This window comes from Chiloscyllium punctatum, chromosome 2 (assembly GCF_047496795.1).
Source record: "Chiloscyllium punctatum isolate Juve2018m chromosome 2, sChiPun1.3, whole genome shotgun sequence".
NCBI lineage: Eukaryota > Metazoa > Chordata > Chondrichthyes > Orectolobiformes > Hemiscylliidae > Chiloscyllium > Chiloscyllium punctatum.
In genome coordinates, this window is record NC_092740.1 from 111822783 (window position 1) to 111834919 (window position 12137).

The following is a 12137-nucleotide window of genomic DNA, read 5'->3' on the forward strand; positions in this document are numbered from 1 at the left end:
GGTTCTCTTCCAACCTAGTTTACTCCAGCAGATGCTCCCTGTGTGGTCTTCTCTACATTGGGGAGACCAAACGTAAACTTCAGGAACAGTCTAACAAGCATCTCATCCAGGCCCATAGGGGCTGACTGGTCCTCCCAGTCGCCACCCATTTTAATTCCCCTTCCCACTCCCCTTTCTGACATGACTATCCTTAGCCTCCTCCATTGCCACAACAAACCAAACTGCAAATTGGAGAAACAACACTTCATCTTCTGCCTGGGCAGCCTCCAGCCTGAAGGACTCAACATTGAGTTCTCCAATTTCACATAACCTCCCTTTCCTTCCCCTGACTCCCTTCCCAGCCACAACACCACCACCCTCAACTCACTCCTCCCAGCCACCTACAGGATTCATTCCTCTCATTCAACAATCAGGTGGTATCCTCTACTTGTCTTCACTTATCCCCATTTCACTACCCTTTCCCAGCCACCCCCTTTATCTGCAGCTCCCTTTACCCCACCTCCAGCCCGAGAGAAGGTTTACACTCAAAACGTCAATTTCTCCACCTCCTGATGTTGCCTGACTCGCTGTGTTCTTCCAGCCTCCTGCTTGTCTACCTTGGATTCCTGCATCTGTAGTTATTTTGTCTCCAACCATTCAATCATGGCTAATATGTTTCTCAAGCCCATTCCTCTTCCGGTAACCCTTAATTCACTTGCCAATCAAGAACTTTTATCTGTCTCTGTCTTAAATGCACTCAATTTGTTGGCCTCCATAATCCTTTGTGGCAATGTATTTCACATATTAACGCCCTGTGGCTGAAGAAATTCCTCTTCATCTAAGTCCTCAAGGGTCAACCCTTCATTCTGAACCTGTGTCCTTGGCACAGTCTCTCCTACTGTGAAAACACCTAATCTCTCCTAACAGTGGAAACATCTTCTCCACATCCACTGTATCCAGACCTCTCAATATTCTTGAAGTGTGAATGAGATCCCCCTTTCATTCTTCTGAACTTCATTAAGTACAGACCCAGAGTTGTTAACCACTGCTCTTATAACAAGCCCTTCATTTTCCAGATCATTCTCATAAATCTCTGGACTCCCTCCAAGGCCAGCACATCCATCCTTAGATAAGGGGCCCTAAACTGCTCACAATATTCAAAAGGCGATCTGACCAGAGCCTTATACAGCCTCAGAAGTGCATTTCTGCTCTTAAATTCTAACTCTTTTGAAATGAATGCTAACAGTGCATTTGCCTTCATAACAGACAACTAAGCCTTCCTTTAACCTTGAGAGTATCCTGATCTAGGACTCCCAAGGCTGTTTGTGCTTCAGATTTCCAAAGCCTCTTCTCATTTAGAAAATAGTCTATTCCTCTATTCTTCCCACCAAGTGCATAAGCTCACACTTCCCCATATTGTTTTTCACCTGCCACTTCTTTACCCATTCTACGAGCCTGTCCAAATCCTTCTGTAACTTCCTTGCTTCCTCAACATGACCTGTCCCTCCACCTATCTTTGTGTTATGTGCAAAATTAGCAACAATGCCCTCAGTTCCTTTGCCCAGATCATCAATGTATAAAATGAATAGCTGTAGCCTCAGCATAGACCTCTGTGGAACTCCACTAGTCTTCAACTGCCATCCTGAAAAAGACCACTTTATCTCTTCTCTCTGCCTTCTGCCAGTCAGCCAGTCCTTTATCCATGCCTGTACCATACCCTAACACCTTGAGTTCTTGTTTAGAGTCCTCCTGTGCAGCACCTTGGAAAAGATTTTCTGGAAATCCAAATAGATTCCATCTATTGGCTTTACTTTGTCTAAATTCTCCTTTGCTCTCCCACTCACCATCACGTGGCATCTCATATCCTTCATGCCCAACCTGTGCCCCCCAACGCTCTTGACCACTTTAGCTCTCCATGGCTAGATATGACCCTTCACTAACCCACCCCACTCCACTCTGGACCTTTATTCAGTCCATGCCAACTGATGGCACTTCTACACCCATCGTCATTCTGTACAAAATGAATGAATGAAACCAACAGCATCATCTGCTTTCTTTAAAAATGTGCCTTTACTTCAGTTGTTATCTAAGTGTCAGTCAATCATACCATCTAAAGTATCAGCGAAAACTGCAAGCATGTGACAGCTCTTTAAAGACCTGTTATTCAAGCAATGTTTTCCCTAGGGTCTCAGCTGTATCAGCAGACTAAAAGATGTCTGGATTTTCAGCTGAAGGGAAAGAACATTTTTTTAGATGAGATTCCCTACAGTGTGGAAACAGGCCCTTCGGCCCAACCAGTCCACACCGACGCTCTGAAGAGTAACCCACCCAGACCCATTTCCCTCTCACTAATGCATCTTGCACTATGGGCAATTTAACATGGCCAATTCACCTGACCTGCACTTCTTTGGACTGTGGGAGGAAACCAGAGCACCAAGGAAACCCACACAGACAGAGGGACAATGTGCAAACTCCACACAGACAGTCGCCCAGTGCTGGTGCTGTGAGGCAGTAGTGCTAACCACTGAGCCACCGTGCTGCCCCAGAGAGATGACTGGTGGTGGTTTGACCTGAGGGTCATCATGCCTCAGGCAAGTATGAGGTTGAAAGGTTGAAAGGTAATCTCAGCTAGTGTAGGAATTGAACCCATGTTGTTACCATTACTTTGCCTTGTAAATCAGCTGAACAACCCCCTTATTTGTGTACTATTTTAAGATTTTGCTTATGGTACTAATCCAAATTTAAAAGGCATATTGAAGAAGGATTTAGTCTAGATGCTAGAATGCTTAATGCACTTATACATCTTACCTACAACGTTGAATACTAGTGTAGTTGTGGTAGGGGTCAGAAGACAACGTGTAACCTGATTTTCTGCCCCATTCAAGAAGAATGACAATAGTTTGAATAATTGAGATTGGATACTGCTTCTAATTATGCTCTTAATATTTTGGTGACATTTTGATGTTTGCTTTCGAACTTCTCTGCAAACTCTGCTGCCAATACACTGACAGGTCCTGATGTCTGCAGAGTGCAGTTGTTATTCTAGCTTTGGGCTTAAATAGGTTCCACTGTGGAATTTAATGGAAAACAATTCCAGGGAAATTGATTCCTGTCTGGGACAGCACCCTCAAGATTGAAATCTTCTAAAAATTAAGTGTATTTTTTGATCAATCTGATTTATTGTGTTCAGCATTAAAACAATAAAGTACCACACTAAACTTCTATTGGGACCAGCTGTCAGATTTGCGAAGGATTCATTGCCAGGCTAAAACAGTGAATAGAAGTTTTGCCTCAGACAGTGTATGCCCCTATATCATCATCTTGCAAGTAAGGGTTTAGGGAAGGAAGCATTTATGGCAACCTTTTACAGCCCAAGATGACATGTGTTTTGTTGGTACTGACCAAGATGGTATCAGTATGTTTGTACCCTGTGGCCCTTTTCAGAGGGGCTGAGACATAAGTGTTAACACCACAGCTTTCATAAAGAAGTTACTATATAAAATTTCAATCCTTCACAATTAAAAATTTTGAATTCAATTCTCCCCCATATCTGAAAGCTGTCCTGGTTCATTTATGGTGAAAATTCCTATCCTATGGATACAATTAATTGAAGCAAAGAAATTGAAGATTGTGTAAACTTGTGTTGATAATAATTATGTATGATGACATTTTCAACTTTGTACACTGCTGAGTTGTGAGGTGGAATCTGGGTCAGTGCTTAGTATGAGCTCTTTTCTGTACACAGAACAAATCGATCAGAATTGTCAGCTTGAAAGTCTGTTTTTTCCTAATGTTAGAACTTCCCAATTAAAATGTCAGTGTTAGAGACACAAGCAATTCAACACTTAAAATGAAAACTCAATATGAAGCAATGATCAGCAAGCAAATATCAGAACTGTCACTGTTGTGAATCTTTAACTTTGCTCACTGAGGGATCCAATGATCTTTTTCTACTCTGCCTTTTCTTTTCATCCTTCCATGTTGGTTGGTACTGAAGACACTTACACTGGTAGCTTGCTGTATGTGTGGTTAGTAAACCGTGTAGGTGGACTGACTTAAAATGAAAAAAAAAAGAAAATAAAGGTACAAAGGAATAATTGGAAAGACAGCAATTGCCTTTAAGGAATGATGTCTGTGATTGCCTGAACCTGTGCGGGTCAACAAGCATTTAAGATTCAATTTTTTTGGTGAAGAAAATATGATAATTCAAGCAGTTCAATTGATCGAAGAAAGTACAATGGGCTTTCTGAGCCTCTTACAGCTGTTTTTTTTTCCCTGAAAATAAATAGGATTGTTGATTCAAAGAGACATTAAAGCTGCAGGATGTGACAGCAACTGTAACGACATGATGCCATTCTCTTTCACATCTGCTCTTGTTTCATCCCAATGTGCAAATCACTGCATTTAATCCTGTCAGTCCTGTCCAATCAATGTCAGAGTTGCCAAATATCATAAAGCCCACAGATCCCTAAGGACACATAATCACAAGCCAATTATGCAATATATACTATTTAAACCATTGTGTCTGGGTAAAGAATTTTTTTATATAAATCTGAATCAGTAAAGTCAGTGCCAAAATATTCAATAAAACTAATGCATAGCACACATACAGCCGGGGGAGGTGTATTATTCCAGTCAGAAGTATATTTTAATGAAAAACAGGGCATTCCCTTTCCCCACCCGCAAAGCACAAAATTTACACAGCGTAATTTTAATTAGCACCAGCAGAGCAGCCAGATATTATAAACCAAAGCAATATCCATTACTAGCTATTTGAAACCAGAACCACTGTTCAAACAGCCAGGAAAACGAAAATGGGAAATGTCACAAAACATCCAATAATATCAAAAATTAAAATCTTGCAACTTGAAATCACCATTCCCATCCTATCTTCCACGCAGTAATTCTATAGTATCTCGAAGAAGAGCATAAGAATGTAAGAACTTGGAGCAGGATAGGCCATTCATCAACTACCCTTTCAAGATGATCATAGTTAATCTCATTTTCACCTCTCAACTCCACCTTCTTGCTTGCTGCCTGTAGCGATTTAACCCGTTGCTAATTAAAAATCTGCCTATCACAAGACATGAGCTTAAGCGGTGGTTCCACATTAGCACAAAATGGTAATAAATTAATCTGACTAAACATATGACAAATGACTGCTAATGGAATGTTTCTGGGAGCAGAAACAAATGTGAAAAAGTGACCAAGTCACAATTTTACCGTGGAATAAGAGGAAAGAGCACAAAGTAAACTCAGCATGAAGCCAGTGAAACCAACTGAAGCAGCACGGCTCACCACCCATAGAGGTAAGTAGTAGCAGTGTTCATAACATGATGGAATTGATGTGCTATATTTAATGAGGATCTTGGTAATCAACTGGAGATCCAAAAAGAGCTCTGTGTTCTCTTTTTGACAAGGCTCACCAGATTTAATTTCCAATCAGGTTCTTAACTGGGCACTGACACGACTTCCAAGGATCAAGGACCCCAAGAGCTGAAGTCACAGCTGCCAAGAATTAGGTAGTACATCTATGAGTGCCATGCCCTCTGGAAGAAGTGGCTGGTGCTAGTATGGAATGTATCTGAGGCCTCTGAATCTCAGTCAATTCAGAGATGGTATGAGAAACCTCTGGAGCAGATGGGACTTATCGTCAGGCTCTGGGGTCATAAGTAGAGACACAACCACTGCACCACAAATGCCCTGTCCCTAGGGCTAGTATCATTGCTGGATTGGAGGCCATTGAGGAGTGATGGTAGAAAGGGGTCATAAAGAGTGGTGAGTGGTGTCAACAGTAAGGACTGGGGATGTCTCTCATTGAGCTCCTCCTTATCACTTCCTTGTCACTCAATCAGCCACTGAGATACCACAACAAAGCCTGTATGGATTTAGTTGTCATGCTTCCTGATATGATGAGTCCCTGGCCTGCACCTCAGTTAATACTAGTGGAGGCAGGATGAGGACTGTATGTGGACATTAATTTTCCATTTCAGAGCTTTAATTGGCAATGGGGAATGAAGGGTATTCAGAGACTTTCCTACCTTGGGCTTAATTGGAATGGTTTTAGAAAGGCATCAGAGTCCCAACCCATGAACCCTGATGCCAGATTTTAAGCCCCGGTCGCCCTGAGGAGGGGATTCAATTCTGCCTGATATTACTACACATTGTTCTAACATAAGACTTTGACAGTGCGCTAAAAATTACATCATGATAACAAAAAATATAAAGTGAAGGCAATTTAGCTCAAAGAATCATCAAGGGAATTGAGTCAAATTGTGTCACGATATTGTCCGAGAGCTTTCAGTGACAATTGACTAGAAAAGCAGAAGTATGAAGCTGTTGCTTTCAGGTTTTTTGCAATAGACTCAAATGAGATGACAGATTTGTAGCCTGCCTTAAAAATCTGCATATGTGAAAAAAACTTGTAAAACCTCCAGTTGTCCTAATTAGCAGGGAGAGCTTGTTAAAATGCTGCAATACAGATGAGGGGCAAGTCAAGAGCATAAATAGAAAGTAAAGTAAACAGAAATCCAACAAAAATGGAAAATGTGTCCTTTGAGAAGTATGGAGCTGGATTGTAGTGATCTCAAGCCTTTGAATTTCATTGGCAGAGATTCTCAACCTTTTAATTATTAAGATCAGTTTCTTATCAATATTTCTTATTTCTATGACTCTTGTCATGTGTATAACTCTAATTGATCCCACAAGCATTGCTGCCTGACTCTATTGTATTTTCTTCAAGGGCTTTATTTACAGATTTGTCTCTTGTGCAAACACACATTCTCTCAAATCCTGGTAGAACCTCTACTCTTTCCAGTTTTTTCTACATTATGGTGTGAAATTGTCATCATCATCATTATATATTCTGCTGAAGTCTCATTATTCTGCATATACACACTAGTTGCTACTCTCCAGAATTTGTCAGATCTTTAGATAGCACCTTCCAGCTTGGTGCCAGCTTGGTATAAGTTGGAAAACTGCTGTTCTGAACTTTTATTTCTGCAATGATGACACTTTATTTCTCTATTTTCTAAGATCCCGTAACTAAAGAAGCTATACTTAGGTACCTTTGTACAAAAGATGGCACTGTAAGTGGTGATGTATAAATTTTTTATTGTATTTATTCAATATATGTGACAATAAAGCTAATTCAATTCAAATCAAGAAACACTACCCTCTAGAAAGAGCAGCAGATACATTATAACACCAGCCTGCAAGTTCTATTCCAAGCTACTCACAATCCTGATTTGGAAATAGATCATTTTTTCTTCAGTGTCACTGAGTCAAAATGCTGGAATTCCCTCCCTAACAGCATTGTGGGTCTACCTACAGCACATGAAGGAAGCTCAACAGCACCTTCTCAGGGAAAGCTAGGGAAGGGCATTAGTGCTGGCCCGCCAGCGTTTCCCATGTCCCACAAACGAATAAAATAAACAAATATGAAAAAGAGTGAAAATTGCTGGTTAACTCTTTAGTTGGCAGTTTGGGACACTACTTGTAGAATAGCTGAAGCTGGTCAAGAATAATCATCAGTTGGGAAGTAAAACTGATGTAAAACTATTGGATTGTGCAAATGGATGCGTCACTATCTGGTAGGAATGAGAGATGTCATGCAAATGCATATTGTAGTGTCCTGACCTCTGGGTCAAAGAGTCTATGGGTTCAAGTTCCAGCACAGAAATGTATTTTGTTATGTCCAATTAGGTTGATAAAACACATTTATTTTTTGGTAAGGATGAGATGTAATTGCATGCTTTCATTAATCTCTCCTCCACTTCCCCACGCTAAATCATGGCCCTACCGCGTATCGCTTTCACTTTTTGCCTATGCTTACACCTCTGAAATGAAAAAAAGAAACAAAAATGGCAAATAGGTATCAGAATACAGCCATCATAAACCTTCATCAGGAGTATGAGGAACAAGGTACAGTTCCAAATACAGGAGGAGATGGTGAATTCAAAAATTAAATTCAAAAATAGCATTTACTTGAAGGGACACAAATCCTCATCCCTCCTTCTGCTACTACCAAGAACAACCAAGACTCTTTCAGGCTGAGGACAGTTCTATCCGAAACTCATAAGACTATAACACATAGAAGCAGAAATTAGGCCATTCGGTCCATCGAGTCTGCTCCACCATTCAATCATGGCTGATAGGTTTTTCAACCCCATTCTCCCCGCTTTCTCCCCTTAGCCTTTGATCCCCTTGGCAATCAAGAACTAATGTACCTCTGTTTTAAATATATTCAATGACCTGGCCTCCATAGCTTTCTGTAGCAAAGAATTCCATAGGTTCACCCCTCTTCAGCTAAAGGAGTTTCTCCTTATCTCTGTTCTAAAGGGTCTTCTCTTTACTCTAACGCTGTGCCCTCTGGTCCTCGTCTCTCCTGCCAATGGAAACATCTTGCCAACATCCACTCTGTCCAGGCCATTCAATTTTCTGTAAATTTTAATCAGATCATATCCTATGGCATCTCCAAAGTGCTTATTTTGGTGATTTAGCATTTCTGTTCAATGTTTGGAATTAGACATTGCAAGATGATCTGCATATCCAAACCTAAATTATGCATATTCTTTGTAATATCTTAATGATTTTGACAATAACATGAAATGGAAGAAATCTTTGTGACCTATGTTACCATCCTGTTACCAAGTGCAGCATTCAAAACCGTTCTCACCTCTTTGGGGAAAGATTGTGCATTTACTGTAAGAACATCAAAATCTCAGTCCTTATAAAGAGTTCATAATGTTCTTGCAGACAACAGTAACAGGAAATTCTACGAGTTTAAAAATATTATGTTTTATTTTACAACTGACAAAACAACAAAGACAACATAACATGATTTTGAGGGGACATAATGTGGCTAGCTGGAGAATGTTTCCTCTTCTAGGGAGACTGAAACTAGAGGACACAATTTAAAACTAAAAATGTTTTTCTTTTAAGTCAGGAATTGTTTTTTTTCTCTCTCATAGCTTTATGAGTTTGTGGAATTTTATTTATAAGTCGTCATTAAAATTATTTAAGACAGAGTTAGGTAGATAAAGGAGTCAAGAGCTATGGGAGGCAGATGGGAATGTGGAATTAAAATGAATCAGGTCAGGCATGATCACATTGAATAGCAGAACAGGCTTGGGGGTCTTAATGGCCTATTACTGCTTATAATTTGTGTGATCTATGTTCTCATGACCAAGTAGAGATGACATAATCTCAATGAATTAAATCCTGCATTGATGGAAGGTGGGGGAGTAAGGAAGACATCTTTGCCACGTCAACAAAAGAGAAACAGGAACACAGCTAATTAACTGAGGAAACCTGATTCTAAGTGGATGTAGAATGATTTCCCCCGATGGTATTTGGAGCAAGGTCATAAATGTATTTTTATAAATATGTTAGAAGCTTGACTACATGCACAGCCCAGTGGAAATCTCTATCCAGTTATAGGCCCACTAACTACGAATGAGTCTGGACTTTTCAAATCATTTCAAAAAGTTCACACTCTTGATTCATCAGGGAGCAAAAGACTGCAGATCAGAGACCAAGGAAATGGAAATGAAAATGGCTTGACCAGTTTTTGTAAATATACTTGGGCATTTGAGTGTATGAGCTTGGCAAATCCCAAATTGTTAACTTTGCAAACAAAAATAGAAATTGGGTGGTATGGTACCTCAGTGGCTAACATTGCTGCTTCACAGCGCCAGGGACTCAGGTTAATTCCAACCTCAGGCGACTGTCTTCGTGAAGTTTGTACATTGTCCCCATGTGGGTAGCCTCTATGTATCCGGCTTCCTCCCACAGTCCAAAAATGTACAGATTAGGTGAATTGGCCACACTAAATTGCCCATCGTGTTCAGGGATGTATAGGCTTGTTGCATTAGTCAGGGAGGATGCAGAGTATAGGGTAGGGGAATGGGTCTGGGTGAGTTACTCTTTTGGATATAGGTTTGCTCGCTGAGCTGTGAGGTTCAACCTAAGCTACAAATCTTCTCAAAACTTGCTGGGTAACTCTTCGGAGGGTCAGTGTGGATTTGTTGAGTCACATGGCCTATTTCCACACTGTAGGATTTCTATGATTCTATGAAATTGCTGGTAAATCGCATAAGATAAAGGAGAATAAATACCTGCTAATGGCGACTATTAGTGGCTAACAATGGGTAGTGTGTAATAGTAGACCATGTGTTAACAAGGCCTGGTGTATGGGGGGTGGGTAAGGACATGGAAGAAAGTGTCTGTCACCTACTCAGCCCAGTCTGACCCATCTCTCACAATTCAGCCATCACTCCCTGGGCAGATTCAGTGTTTCTGCCTGTTCCCATCCCACTGAACTTCTACTTTGACTCAATTTTTTCTCCCCTTATCCTGTCCTTTCCCACTTAGATCCACAATTCTTCTGATACTTTACGTTATTTTCAGAAGTGACAGTTCACAGGCACCAGATGCCTCCTCTTCACCATGGACTTCCAGTCCCTCTACATCCCCATCAGGATAGTCTCAGGGCCCTCTACATCTTGCTGGAAAGAAGGTCTGAACCATCCCATCCACCACCCTCCTCCTCCGCCTGCCTCATCCTCACTTTGTGCAGCTTCTCTTTTTAACTCCTTTTACTTTTTCAGGTCGAAGATGTTGCCATGAGTACCTGCATATAGCCATGCTATGCCTGTCTCTTTGTGGGATAAGTGGGACATTCCTTGTTCCAATCCTTTTTGGGTTTCTCCTACAACTCTTTCTCCAGTACATCGATGACATGGTCAATGCTACTTCCTTCTCTCATTCAGACTTGGAAAAAAAGAATCAATGCTGCTTCCAATTTCTACCCTGCCTTAACCTTCACCTCTTCTATCCTTGACCCCTCCCTTCCCTTCCTTGACATCTCTGTTTCCATGTCTGGGGATAGCCTGTCCATTGATATACACGAGAAACACGTATTAACCTGGACTGTGCATCTTCACAAATTAGTTCCTGTAAAGACTCTATTCCATCCTCCCATTTTCTCCATCTCCCTTGCATCTGTTCTGATGAAGCCACCTTTCACAGGGTGAGCCTCAGAAATGTTGACCTTTATCCTCAACTGAGGATCCCCCACCACTGTGCTTGACCAGCCATCGCCCCTTCTCTTCCCTTCCACAGGGGGAATTGATAGAGCTCCCAGTTCTTACTTTCCACCCCACCAGCATCCACATCCAAAGAATCAAAAGCCATCATTTCCATCACCTCCTGTGGGATTCCATCATCAAGACACATTGTCCCTTTTCCTCCCATATCAGTATTTTGTGGGGACCATTCTCTCCAGGATACCCTGGTCCACTCCTCCCCCACTCCCTCTTCATTCCCAACATCTCCCCACACCTTAACAGCACCTTCCCATTCAATCACAGAAGGTACAATGCTCAGTGGTTTACCAACCCCCTCTTCACTGGCCAAGGTTCCAGACACAACTTCCAGGTAAAGCAATGATTTATCTGCACTCAATCTAATTTACTGTATGTACTGCTTACAGTGGGATCTTTTCTCCACTGGGGAGATGAAGTGCAGTCTAAGTGACAGCTTTATGGAACACCTATGATCTGTCCACAAAAATGACCCAAGCTGCCACTTGAACACACCATTATATTCCCTGGCCAACATCTATGTTTCAGGCTTGCTGCAATGTTTCAGGAAGACTCAGCGCAACCTGGAAAAACAGCATCTCATTCTCTGTTTGGTGTTTTTGCAGCAGAGCCAACGCATGAGCTGCTTTCAGCACGGCCAACCCATTCTCAACTACTTATGATTCCCATTATCACCTACGCTTTCTCCCTGGCATACTATCATCCATGCCTTGGCCTACCTAATTGATGTTCTCTCTCTGGGCTCGATCACTGCCAATCCACTTGCTCCTTTATTCCCTGCACCACATGCCCTCTCTCTTTGCACTTACACTATCTTTTCTGAGCTGCTATCAGTTCTGGGAAAGGGCCACTAGAGCTGAAATGTTAACTTTGTTTTCTCTCTCCAGGTGCGGCCAGGTCTGCTGAGTTTCTCCAGTAATTTCTCTTTGTGAATCTGATGTTAGGTCTTCAGCATCATCAGAAAACCTACTTCAGAAAATGGAGACTTCAACCAGATACTGCTGAGATAGCAGTTTCAATATTTTACCTGAGCTACCTAAAGGTCAGAGAAGA